Here is a 14,154-nt window from a genome sequence, read left to right as displayed (position 1 = left end):
TAGCATTGGTCTCCACGAATGCTCAGTACATCATTAGCGATTCTCAAGCGGCAATTAGAAATTATGCAAAAGGTAGGATCTCTCCTGAGGCATGGCACATCATCAGAGTCAATGAAGCAAAGTTCTCCAATGCAGAGAACGGCAGGCAATTGATCTGGTTCCCAGCGCATACGACTCCAGACATTCCCGCAGTCAACCTCAACGAGGTAGCACACCGCGAAGCTCGAGGTCATACTCGCCGAGCTGAGCAAAGAGTGACTTCCATCGGTCAGGAGAACGCGGAGAATGAAATCTGGAGAGAAAAAGATATATTAACAAGATTTAGTGATATTACCAAATTCTATCAAAATCGGAGGCGTGTATTACCACCGCCTCACACTAAACAGAACAGAGCTGAGTCCGTTACTTGGAGGCGACTACAAACAGAAACTTATACGAGTCCCGTGCAACTAAAAACTTTCTACCCCGATATATACGAGAGCGATATGTGCAAGCTATGCAAGTCTGTTAGAGCCACCCTTCAACACATGTCGTGGGGATGTGAAATATACCAAAATAAAATGGCAGTCTCCCTAGAAAATCTACGGGCGCGGTGGTCGGCCGTGCTGCTCAGCTCAGAACTCCAATACCAACTTTGGGCCGTCCAGCGAGCCAAGGAAGCCGCACGGGAGCAGTAGCTCCCAGTGGCCATCTAGGCGGCCCCAGGCCCGGGCCTCCCAATCGCCGGATTCCAAATAAAGTTCTCTCACTCACTCACTTATTTTCTAACCACGAAATATTGGTTGGGGCTAGACAGTTTTCAGACAACTTGACCATGTTGAACCTAGCCATTAGTAGATGAGAAAAAAACATGCACAGGGGCACTCATTTAATTAAATGCAATGCTTGTGGTCATTTTCCACGTGGCAAAGTGTACTTTTAAGCGAGAGAGGGCGGGTAGCCAGTTTACCACCATTGCGACTCATGCAGGTAGTGGCAACACAGGATGAGAAATGGCTGTAACTCTGCGGTGCATTGAATATGTGGACAGTTATATACAATCCTCCCCCCCCCCTCCCCAGTGAGGGGTAGCTGTGCAATATGTTTCGGGCGGAAAAGATTATTGTTTTAGGAGACAAGAAATTTCAGGCTATAATTGAGAGGCTACAGAAAGAAGGACCATGTAAATAGTCGCAGACCAACATAAACTGTGTAGGAGGGATGTCACAGGTTAGAGCGTGAAGTAGAAATTGGGAGCATGAGGAAGGTTCATAAGTTTAAATAAGGGAATGCTACCTGTCAGCGTATTGCCGCGTTAACGCATTGATAGAAGCGGCCGTGCTCTAAGGAAAATAGTTGACCACACATGCTAAAATTTTCAGGAAAGTATGCCAAATGGCCAATTATTACTAAATTAGTAAATAAGATATAGACAATAAATGTTAGGGTACAGAAAGGACCTAATAAAGTGCATCGGAGATTGTTGGGCTGGATGCATGTATTGCTGGGTAAATGAGAGTGCCAGTGGGGGTTTCCTCGATTTAATTTTGTGTGCACTTTCTGTAAAACAGTACTCTTTGTCTCTTAGTGTAATAATTTCTTTTTGTTCAAGTACCCTAAAGGCCCATGCGGGCATTACATAGGGGTGTTACAATGATATGGACAGTATACGCATTTAAACAGATAATGCATGCTACAATAAAAAGAACACAAACGGAAAAACAGGAAAACAAACAAAAAAAAACCAGTAAGAGCAATACAATGACACGTCCTAAACGCTCAAGATACATATAGATTCAAACTGGGTGTTACACAATATCAACATAATTTGGTCATTTTGTACAAGGGAAAATACTTCATAAGAGGTACACATACCAGCAGATACTGCATGAAACAATGAAAAGCACAAGCAGAAAAAAATGTTATGCAGTACAAGTGACCCTGCGCTAACTCAGAACAAAATAATTTGCGCAAGGAAGTTGAAAATATAGTGACGAGAAAAAAAAAACAAGGCGCGCAACAGCACTGTGATGCCGATAACAAATGAGCAATAGAATACTATGTTAGTACGTTAAAATACTGTTTTAGTTTTGCTAGGAAATCATCGTGACTTATAGCTGATACGATTTCATGTGGTAATAGCTTCCAATGATATATCGCGAGAACGAGGGGCGAGTGCCTCAAGAAGTTAGGGCGCGCAAAAACTGGCTGCACTTTAAAGGAATGACCAAGGCGCGGGAAGATACGTTGGGCGGGCCTCATGTGGCATGCGCTGAAAGACGACCTGGATTGATACAGCTTGTGAAAATGGGAAAGAAGTCCTATCAGCCTTCGATTTTCTAGCGAGCGGAGATTTAGAGATATTTTTAGGTTAGTGATGCTAGAAGTTCATGAGTAATTTTTTGTGATGAAGCGGGCTGCTCTGTTTTGGACCGACTCGAGCTTGTTTATGAGGTACGATTGATGCAGATTCCATTTGCGTTTTGATGCGTACTCCATTTTCGAATGAACTAGTGTCGTATAGGCTAGTAATTTAGTGGACTTATCTGCCGAGTAAAGGTTACGCCTAATGTAGCCAAGGGTTTTACACGCGGTGCTAGTAATCACATCGTTGTGATGATTCCATGAAAAGTTTGAAGATAAATGAATTCCCGAATATTTTATTGTTTACGTATGTGCAATACTAATGTCATTCATCACGTAACGGGTAACCCTAGGGTTACTAGATCTAGTGAAGGCTATAGCCTTAGTTTTTCAAGCATTTATTTCCATTTGCCAATGTTTACACCAGTCGGTAATTTTTGCGAGGTCAGATTGCAAAATGTCAGTGTCGAAAGAGTTAATTATTCGGCTGTAAATTACGCAATCATCTGGAAATAGTCTTATTGCAGATTTAATATTATTGCTGATGTTGACGTATAGCAGGAATAAAATTGGTCCCGATACAGATCCCTGCGGCACTCTGGATTTACCTAGCGATCGCGGAGAAGAAAATTTATTAGTAGTTACAAATTGGTAACGGTTAGTTATAAAGTTACTAATCCAATTCGTAATCCTACCATTTATGCTATAATGTCGAAGTTTTAATAATAAATTGTTATGAGCTACCTTATCAAAAGCCTTCGCAAAATCAATAAATATGGCGTCTATTTGTGAGGAGTCGTTGATAGCTTGGTGCAGGTCAGAGACTAGCTGGAATAATTGTCTCCCATGAGCGACCGCGTTGGAACCCGTGTTGGTTAATGAAGAGGAGATTGTGGTCGGTTAGGTATTCATATTTGCTGATGATATAATGTGTTTTAGATGTTTACATGGCATACTGGTCAGTGAAATAGGTCTTTAGTGTGACACGAATGACGGGTCACCGGATTTAAAGATTGGAATTATTTTAACTATTTTACATTCGTTAGGAGCACATCCTGAATCAATAGATTGTTGAAAAAGAGCGGCGAAAATGCGAGATATCACTGGTTTAGTCATTTTTCGTACTTTTGGACAGATTCCGTCTGGACCGGGAGCAGAGCTGTTAGAAAGACGATCAATAGCAGCTTCAATCGATATCACTCATGATGGAGGTAACAGAAGCGAGTTCAATGTTACCGGGAACGGGAAGTTCGCTTGTATAAAGAGAACAGAACAAATAATTTATTGCAGTAGCGTCCTCCGATGATGAAAGGAATTCACTGTATTTCTTTAGGAAAATGAAGCCTGATGATGATGGTTTGGGGTTTATTACTTTCCAGAATTTTGTTGTGTTTTGGGCTAACATATACGAAATATCATGGTTGAAAAATTTCTCTTTGGCTGCTTCAATTTCGGTTTTGAATAACTTGGATTGCTCCCGATAACACTTCCGGGTATCATCAGATGTCGAATTTTTAGCTTTTGAATAAGCGCGCTTTTTTTATTAATACAGCGCCTTACGTGAGAGGTGAACCACGCACTTCCACTAGACAGAGTTATTTGTATTTTTGGTATGTACTTTTCTTTAGGCTCAGTCAGATTGTTACAAACAATCATCCAGTTATCATTGCTATCATGATTATGCATGCCGCTCAAGAATTCTACACAAAAAACCAAGAGCTCGCTTGTGATCATTTCAACATTTGATCGCGCATAATCATAAATGGTTTTCTTTTCCTGTACACTTGTTTTGCGCTTTATATCGCATTCACAGTGAAGGACGTTGTGGTCACTAATGCAATCTAACACATGAACAGACACGTTGACAGGTTCAGTTGTGAGCACAAAATGCAAGATAACATCCCCCCGTGTTGTTAAGGAAACTATTTGGCTTAATGCGTACGAAGAAATGAAGTCAAGAAAATCCTTACATTCGGATTTCCTTGGGACGCCTTCAGCTGTAACCGTACGCCAGTTAATTCCAGGGTAGTTAAAGTCACCAGCAAGAATAATAGGCGAGCCGGGAAATTTGTTACATACAAAGCTTGGCGATTCGTTAAGGCATTTAATGAACGTGTCCTGCGAATCTGGAGGACGGTAACAAACACCAGCGGCACAAGTTACACGTGAGATCTGAAGCATGACCCACAAAATTTCAATACAGGAACCCGTGTCAAGTAGGCGTGCTTGGAATTCTTTTCTTTACTGCAATTATAACACCACCGCCTCGTGTTACTACCCTGTCTTTTCGAAACAAAATAGTTTTCAGAATGAGATAATTCATTATCGGACACATCGCAAGACAGCCACGTCTCTGTTCCCAGTATAATATCAGCTGAGCAGGACTCGACAAAAGCACAATGGTAATCGTGTTTTCTGAAAACACTTCTGAAATTTGCCACAGTAATAGACAGTTTTTTGTCATCTGCAGTGAAACGTCAATTGCCATTCGTGGGAGCTTTGTGTCTGGGGATGGCGACCACTTCATTGTTTGAAGGGTCGAATCTGAAAGTTCCGTTGCCCATTATAAGCTTATCAAGCTCCAATTTATACTTTTTTTTCTGCTGGCGCTTCGCGCGTGCGAAATCACGAAGCGTTTTTCTGATTAGTTCCATGCGCGGTGAAAAATCATCCTCGATCCAGATTCGAGGGGTTGCAAGGTGTTTTAGTTTGAAATAATTCTTCAAGTTATTGGTTTTGTCTTTGAAGTTCAGAAATATTGTTCTGTAAGCACAATTACTTTTTCACTTCTTGTGTATCGCAATCTCAATGCGCCATATCCCATAAGTTTGTAAGGTGCTGCGCTTATAAAGTGTAATGTACAGATATATTCCAGATTTCCTAATATCAGCTTTCATACTCAGGTCACATACACGCTCCTGGACAAACGTCTGCTGTTGAGCGATGTCATTGGTAGTGTCTATAAATTTTATTTACTGTTATTTTCTATGGTGAAAAGGCTATTGTAAATTTATTTGCTTTTGCTGTTGTATGCGTGATGTTGTATTCACAATGAAATAGTAGTTTAGTGTTCACGGCAACATGTAATTCCTAAATTTGCAAAATAGACATTTCTCCTACCATTCACTTGTGTTGTCCACTTACCTAAGTTGTGCAATGTTCCCGGTACCATAATTAAGATTCTTGCCTTATGAAATTTTCCGCAGTGTGCATGTGTAATTGCACAAACTTAACTCTCTTGATTCCCTTCTTATTTTGCTAATGCAGGATGCAAGATTGCAGCATAGCCATGTGGTGCATTTATTCGTCAAGATGCTCAGAGAATGGAGTCCCTGCACCCCACGGTTAAACGTGAACAGTATTTTTTTCTTTTTGAAAGCTAAATGCCACTTGGTGCATAAATTGCATTTTTGCAGCTGAATTGTGTACTATATATTTTTCATTTTCAATCAGTGAATATACATTGTTCAGTATATTTATACTGTTTGATACAACCATTTCTTGCTGGCGAATCTTAACAGTGGGATATTTAACTTGAACTTATGTATGACTGCCTGTGTCTGTGTTTTTAGTAACTAGAGTATGGCTGATTTAATAAACCATATTGGCTCATTTGCATACTCATGTGCTACAGCAAGCCCTATCTTGCAATACCGCATCAAAGTGCAAATAATTTGGAAATTTACAATGGATTTCAGAACACTCCACCTTTTGTGCTCAGCAGAATAATTTAATAAACAGTGGTTTGTTTTTATCAGACCTCCATTGATACTGCATTTTGCACCCTAACAGTAGTAAATATGGCAAATATCAGTCTTTTGTTTTTAGTAACAAAGGACGCATTTTCAAACTACATATTGTATAACAGGCCAGTGCCTTCGGGTTACCAAACAGAAATTGAAAGAAACCGGCTTTGTAATTAGAAAATCTGCTACACAGCACTTTTGGCCCAGATAACTCTAGTTTAACTAAAGAAAGAAAACTGTTTAGGCATTAAAAATTCTACATATTTTTTGTACTCAAGCAATCTTGTTGGAAAGAGAAAATTAGCAATAATGCTCTTGGCTTAAACCTCATTTAAAGCCCGCCTATGCTTGGAAAATATTGTTCCGATCTCAAAAATGTCGGCCAGTTATGCCTTACATCGACTTTCCAAACTTTTCATGATGCTTTGCCATGACATTGGTGTACAAAATAACAGGTGTGTTTGTTGTGTGTTTGCTCAGCATTTCATTTACTTCCTTAATTGGCCTTTGCAATATCGTTTTTTAACGCATCAAAACTTGAATTTTCGTCCGTTGGAGCCTAATAGTGAAAATTTCACTTTATGTTGCACAAAACACTGAGGTCAACTCAGGCTCTTTCAGTGCAGCACCCTTAGGGTGTTCGTCTGGCGATAAACTCATTTACACATAATTTCGTCTCTATATTAAGAGCAGATTTGATCAATACATATATTTTTAATTACGTTTGTGGGAAATGTACATGTTCTTGTACTCAACAATGTGTTTGGTGATTGTGCATGTTTAGATGTCATGCGATTTATGTATATCTTCTCTGTATTGTAGCATGCAATAAATACATTTATATTTTTTGTGAAAATGCAGCATGTTTTACCAGTCTGTGTTGGATGTTGTATGGATCTGGAAATCGTGATAACTTTTGGTGTTGATATACATGCTCAAACGTGTCAAATTTGCTAGGCTGTATTTGTGCAGCGAAGATGGGTTTTGCTTATACATCATGAACCACTACGTAATGTGATCCACACGTATAGGTTTTGCGTATGCCCATCGAAGCTTCAAGGCCAGCTGTTGGATGGTGCGTTTGATAGCCGAACTTGAACCTTCTGGCACACACAAGAGTTACGCTTGGATTGCTGTACATAATAGTAATTGAAGGCGTGTATTGTGGAACCTCCCTTCCATGCACACCAGAAATAAAAGGGTGTACACCCTTCCAAGCCCCTCTTATATGGGTGTTAATGTGGGCTAGCACCCTTCACCCTAAATTTATTTTGCTGGACACCCTTCCTCTAGGGTGCAATAATTGCACCCCAACTGTAGGGTGTAGGCAACAGCAACCTTAGGGTGTTTGGCGACAAACTGGTTTACGCCCTTAAGGATGTTAAAATGTTTAGTGTGTACTGCTGTTGCTTACTGCTGTATGCTGCTGCTGACGATGACGATAAAGACAACTACGACGATGATGATGATCATCATCATCATATTGATGAGCAGCCAGGAGAATTGGTGGAGTTCCTGAATGCATGCCGATGCTTGCCTGTTTTTATACCACAACCCCACGTACACTGTTAACATTTTCACACACTTATGGGTGTAATGCGGTCGTATTTATCTCTCAACACCCTTTTTAACGAAAAAGTGTGTTCAATAAGAAAGCCCCCTTGGAACACCCCAATCTTTCTAATTCACACTCTAATTTTACGGGAGTAAGTGAACAAGCTTACAGTATATGATAAATGAACATTTGCCGTTTACATTTTGATATTGGCTATACAAGAAACGCGTGCTATGTAGCTGCACTTGAATCAGGTAGCTGGAATGATTAGATTGGGGCATCTAAGCAGCAGCGCACTGACTCTGAACAGCGGTCAAAAATGAAGTTTCCCACGAATATTGACTTCGAACGGATGGCACTAACGCGCCGGCTTTGCATAGCCAGATATCTGCAAAAGGCTTCGCATGATCAATGGCAGAATCTTTACAATGGTATTACTGAATGCTTAGAGGTGTGCAAGAAGTTAGACTGGGAATGGTTAGGCATGAGGGCTAACGGTTGGTAGCTCACCAACTTACGATTTGTACATGACATTGGCATACTCAGCAACGCTGCAGACTATTTGCAACAAACGTTTGAGGACCTCAGCGAAGGAAGTGTATGATTGAAGGTTAGTATGCAGAAGAGAAAAGCCTGGCCTGGCGAGAGAACGAAATGTCATGATCGGCAGTGAGCGCCTAGAACCTGCGCAGAAATTTGTTGATTGAGGAGTTATTCGCAGGGGCCTCTAATCAAGGAAATTAAAAAAAAATAAAAGATTCGTAGAAGAGGTTACGGCAGGCATTACTAAATCGTGATCATGGAGCTTGCTGCAATTGATTACTTTCTACCGCCGTTACTAGCATATGGTGCCAAAACTTGGAGGTTACCAAAGAAGCCTGGGAAGACGTGGAGGACCGCGCAACGGGCGATACATTGAAAAATGTTAGGCATGACGATAATAGACAGGAAGACAGCGATGTGGATTAGAGAGCGAACGGGTATAGCTGATATTCAGGTTGACATTAGCAGGAAAAAGTAATGCTGGGCAAACCATGCAATGCGTAAGGGAGAGGATCCCTGGTCTATTGGAGTTGCCGAATAGGTCCTAAGGGAAGGGAAGCACAGTCGAGGATGGCAGAGAATAAGGCGGGCGTGATGGAATTAGAAAATTTGGAGACACATGGAACCTGTTAGCACAAGACGGGTATTGGAGATCGTTGGAGAAGCTTTCGTCCTGCGATGGACATCAAAATAGGTTGATGATGATTTCGTCACGACATCCATGCCACCTTCGTGGGATGTAATTCATGTTATGTCATGCATGCGTTCCGGGCACATTCTGATAGCTAGATTGCGTCGATTGCGGGAGGGGGGGGGGAGTAGCCATGGGGGTCACGCCAAGCACTTTTAAAGAGAAGCTGAAAGGTTTTCCAGAAAAAAATGAGTGAACATCTGTACATAAAGGTTTTCAACCCTCCGAATTCGAATATCGTATCGAAATTGAGCGAAAGAAAGCGCAAATATATTTTATTTCGACGAAAAGTGCTGCAGCGGACACGCCCAGCTCGCGCGTCTTGTTTCCGCGTGTGATTGGTCGGGCGCCACGTGACGTCAACTCTAGTAACCGACCGCTGCCGCTACACATGAAGCGCGGTGCCAGGTAGTTTGTTGCTGTTTTTATGAGACGGTAATTGAAAATTTAGAGAGACTGCGTTTTTCTGAGGAGTTCGGCGTTACTCCCTACATGTACGAGCCGATTGCGAAGAGCCGGCCTCTCGAAGAAGCAAACGATGCTGGTGCGAGCAGTGCTTTTGACGCGAACGAAAGCAAAGTCTTGGGATCTCCTCGTGTTGGAAATGCTCTTTGGTAAGTATGTTTTTTGCAAAGTGATCTAGTGATCTCGCCGATCTTTGGCCAATCTAGTGAGCTCGTTTCTGGTCAAACAACTGTAGTGTTGTGTTCCTTCATGCCTCCTCGTGGAACGTAAGCGGGGATGCGATCATCGGCATTTGTGCGCTGTCCAAAGCTGTCGGCAATCTACAAAGACGGTTTAATCGCGTGAAAAGCTTCCCGGTTCATGCAGTACGTGTAGTGACCTTCATCTGTTGACTACCACAGTGACTACCACTCACGTTGATTACCACTCACGTTGACTACCACGCACGTTGACTACCACTCTACATACACGCAGACGCACCAATAAAGGAAGGCAGGGTCGATCGAAGCAGATTACGATGGCACGCACGCAGAAACAAGTGCGGTCAGGCACGGTCGCGGACGCTGCGAAGGAACGAAACACTAGAGTTGACGTCACAACACCGCGGTTTCCAGTCTCCGCTCGCATCGTCAGCGTCAGCAGCAGCGCGCGGCATTCGACCGGGGGCGGAGCTACAGCGCGATTTCAACCGACGATTACGTCGCTCCTAATTGAAAAAAAACACCAAATTTTACCTACATGGTTTATAAGGTTCCCGCATCCGTATATGAGCGTCTTATTGAATTCGACAGACTCCTCAGGTTCCCTTTAACGTTTACTACAGTAACATTTTTTCTACTACGGCACTTGCCCAGATCCTTCCACCTCCACGGTCAATTGGGACCTCGCCTCCCCCCTCTCCTTCACAGGAAAACTTTTCTTGCTACGCCACTCTGGGGAAGCAGTGTAGCGTTGCCCTAGACCCCTCCCCCTAACTTGTCAAAAGAAGCGGGGGAGGGGAGCTGCCTCCGGGCCGCAAATCTTAGGCAGCCGAATTACCGGGCTGCATTTCCTTTTGGACGTGAATACTGCTCTAGTGTCATTACACGATAGGATTCGTGGCAGTTCGAGGGCATGCGACAAAAAACAAGATAACTACATACATATATCAGCAAGTCTTATCTTGAGCAAGTCTTTGGGAGCTCGGCAAGAATCTCATCAAAAGAAAAGCTTCGCACCTCTCTTACATGCATGGTTAGCTCTCGATCACCACCGACTGCACCTTTCCGATAAAACGGATTCCACAGAAACTCCTCTGGGAGTTATCTAAGTATGCTTAAGCATTGTGACACTTGCACATCTACACGTAGTCCGATGTTGTCATCAGAGTTATGACACTTGATCCGACGAGTATAAGCAACAGCGCTGCAGAGACACGAGCTGCTGTGGTCAGCGGCGCAAAGTGAATAAAGCAAGCAGAGAATTGGAGGCGGAGGTGCCAAGTGCGCTGATGAAGTTCCGTTCATTTTGAGCCGTTATCGCTCTTTAGCGCTTCCGCGTTCCGCGTTCCGCGTTCAACCATTATCAACCGTTCTGAGGCAGCGTCTGCTTGCGACATGGCCGCGCGAACCAAATATTGCGTGCGAACTGCAATTCGGACAGAGTGCACCCACTGCTGAAAACCTCATGCGTAGTGTTCTCGCCATTTACTTCACTTTGAAAACACACGCGCGTACACTTACCTTGAAAGTGACCGCGAGAATTGCATAGCGCGGACGGATGGGTTTTCCTGATGGGTAAGTATAGAAATGCTTACGTAATAAAAAAAGTCACAGAGCTCGCAAATTTCGCGATAACAACCAACACCAACCTACTCCCTCACCCCCGCGGAGCGATGCCGTCTTGGTCGTCCCCTCCCCGCCGCCAGGAAAAGGGACACCACGCCTCTATCCCAGTTGCAGAAACGTCGATGGAACGCTAACAACGACGTTTCCTATCGCGTTGTCTTATGGCCTCTGAGATTTGCTAGCGAAGCTGGCGCGCGCAAATCTAGGAGGCTGTAATTGAGCACTTAATCGCATGAAAAGACAAAAAAATAATGCCAAGCGACACAATAAAACAATGTTAACAAACCACTGATCGGAATCATACTGTTTGTGGAAAAGGAATAAAGAATTAGACAGACGCAACACACGCCACTAAAGACACCAACACAAACAGACACCAACAGACGCCACTAAAGCCACCACCGCCGGCATAACGTCAGAGCCTAGAGCTGGCAACATTCATCCGCACTGTTCCGCAACGCCGCTGCTTCGTCCCCGCAACGAGAGCCGCCATCTTCTCGTGCCTATATATATATATATATATATATATATATATATATATATATATATATATATATATATATATATATATATATATATATATATATATATATATATATATATGTATTTGCAAGTCCGCGCACGCAGCTGGCGCGTCTCGTTTCCGCCTGTGATTGGTCGGGCGCCTCGTGACCATTGCAGCCCGCATTGCACATCTGCACGCTGTCGCAATGCGTCCTGCATCATTTTCTCGAGTTCGCACAATCGGTGTGAGACATGTAGCATGTGAAATGTTTCATAGAAGTGCCTCACGGCCAAGTGAAGCGGCCGTACGGGTGCTATGACGGTGTGCCCCATCCTCGGAAGCAAAAGTATGCAGGCCACGGGAGCGCGTACCAAACTAAAACCCCTCAATTTTTCAAAAGTAGCGCCATTCTTATATCTCCGCCACCCCGCTCACCCTGGTGCTTCCTCCTCTACGCCTCCTGTCTCCCCAGCCTCCTCCGCTCCCCCATTGGCCAATCTTTGTCACATGGAAGCAGGCGCCGCGCTTTTGTATATTTTTTTCCTAACACAGCGGAGCCGGCGCCGCGCTTCTGTATATTTTTTTCTTCTTTTCAGCGCGCTCCGACCTCCGTTGTTGGGCCTGCGCGACGAAAGTACGGCAGCAAGACTGACAGAGTGTGTTAGCGTAATAGAATGTGTTAGGGCCGAGAACTTAATTGAGATGCCGTGCTGCTGCGCCTTCGGTTGCCGCAACAGACACAGTGAGGGCAAAAAGCTTTTTGCTTTGCCATCCGGCGGGCACAACGCAAAAAAAAAGTGAATTCAGTGTATCGGGCGGGTTGACTTCGAGGAAGTGGCAAATAACGCACGGTTTCGTCAAGTAAGTGCCACACCTCAGAACGTCTTCTTTTGAGCCTGGTTGACAACTTCCGCTTCGTAAAAGTGTATGTGTTCATGCTCTGCGTGGATTTTAGCGCGTTGAAGTTGACTTTTTTTCGAATGTGCCCTGTTTGTTTCATGTAGTTTCGTCTTGCGGTGAAAGTGCACGAATCTGAAGCTGGCCTGTGGCATAGAAGCAACATTATTCTGGGTGTGTTTTGAGCTCCACCAGAAGTTAGCACATTCTCGGCGCTTTTGGAACGCTCACTATGACTTGTAGATGCAGTCTTTTACCTTCGAATGTACGCTCGCAAAGCGGCAACTGTAATTGGAACTTCATGGTAGCATGCAGCGCACAGCTGCACCTGATTTTATATTCTCGCGCACGTGTCAGTGTTGCCGCAGCTGCCTCTAATGACACCCTAACGTGCATTTCTAGTTAAAGCCTTGTTGAATGGTTTCAAGAAATAAAGGCCGCACGTTGCTGCTAATTTCACCTTTTAGCATCCTGCTGCTTCCGGAGGATAGTAGCGCCTGCGTCTCAGTTGTACTTGTGAATGCGACGGCGGACACCGATTGCAAAGCCTTGCTTCTACCTGCGGCAGCAAACATTGGAACAGTTAGAGGTAATACAACGCCGCAGAAAGCCATTTTGCGCGAGTCAACTAAAGGCGTCAGAGAAGGCAGTGCGGCGCGCAATAACCCGCCCAAAGAAGGAATGGAAGCGAAGCGCGGTGGACGTGCGTACCAGCCCAGCCGCAGCCGCGGCGTAAAACGACCTCCCAAATGCATGGGAGCAGAGAAAACGACGCTCTGTGGACGTTTAGTCTACGAGCACCATAACCACGTCAGCCAAAGCTACATGTCAGGCCAGCAGATATGATGGGACGCGCATGCGCACCGCTGCTCTAGCGGCCCTCTCGACAGCAGGTACCGCGTCGGTAGACGGCGCGTCGATGCAGTTTGGCATAGAGCCATTGGAAAAATTTCAGAGTACCGCAAAGGTCGGGATTTGACTGGCAACACTTAGAGGCCACCGCCATATAGCTTCCAAGCCGACTGCGTCGCGAGAAGGCCGCCGTGTTCGAAGAGCTTGATAATAACGCGACAGCGTTAAGGAGCTCGTGTCGCAGAAAAGCCGGTGTCGTCGGTGTCGGCATCGGCGGCGTTGGCCGTGAGCGATAAATCCCAGCAGGCACTTCATGAATAAAAAACAACTTGCAAGATGGGCTGGGTGGGAATCGAACCAGGGTCTCCGGAGTGTGAGACGGAGATGCTACCACTCAGCCGAGAGTTTTTTTTATTACCTTGATTTCAACACCACTCAAACGCGTACAAAGTAGGTCACTTGGTGCAGAAAATTATTATTACATCACTTCCACAGACTGTACACATTTAAAAGGCACTCAAAGAGGATATCACAGACACCAAAGTGTCAAGCTCCAGAAACCACTCTGGCGGTTCAATCATGTGCTTGAGGACATCACGCGTGTACCTAAGACTTTCATTTAGGTGTTCCCTCGCAGACCTTTCATCTACGCGGGCATTCCTGACATCCATACGCGTTTTCCACACGCTTCTCATACACAAAAGCATCATCAAGTCAGCCGGCACTCCCCC

The 14,154-nt window shown here is 44.2% G+C and overlaps 1 protein-coding gene across 3 annotated transcripts in view; it reads right to left on the bottom strand.

Annotated features, from left to right (window-relative positions):
- Positions 1–14,154, bottom strand: part of LOC135914486 (glutathione hydrolase-like YwrD proenzyme) — a 145,287-nt gene that overhangs the window by 100,782 nt on the left and 30,351 nt on the right. The window contains exon 2 of one of the 3 annotated variants that reach the window (XM_070523215.1): positions 13,032–13,130. The exons of the other annotated variants lie outside the window; for them this stretch is intronic. The gene's annotated coding sequence lies outside the window, so the exon portion shown is untranslated. The remainder of the gene's footprint in view (positions 1–13,031; positions 13,131–14,154) is intronic. 3 annotated transcript variants of the gene reach the window in all.

Source organism: Dermacentor albipictus, chromosome 8 (genome assembly GCF_038994185.2).
Source record: "Dermacentor albipictus isolate Rhodes 1998 colony chromosome 8, USDA_Dalb.pri_finalv2, whole genome shotgun sequence".
NCBI classification, from domain to species: domain Eukaryota; kingdom Metazoa; phylum Arthropoda; class Arachnida; order Ixodida; family Ixodidae; genus Dermacentor; species Dermacentor albipictus.
This window is presented reverse-complemented; position numbering and strand designations above follow the sequence as displayed.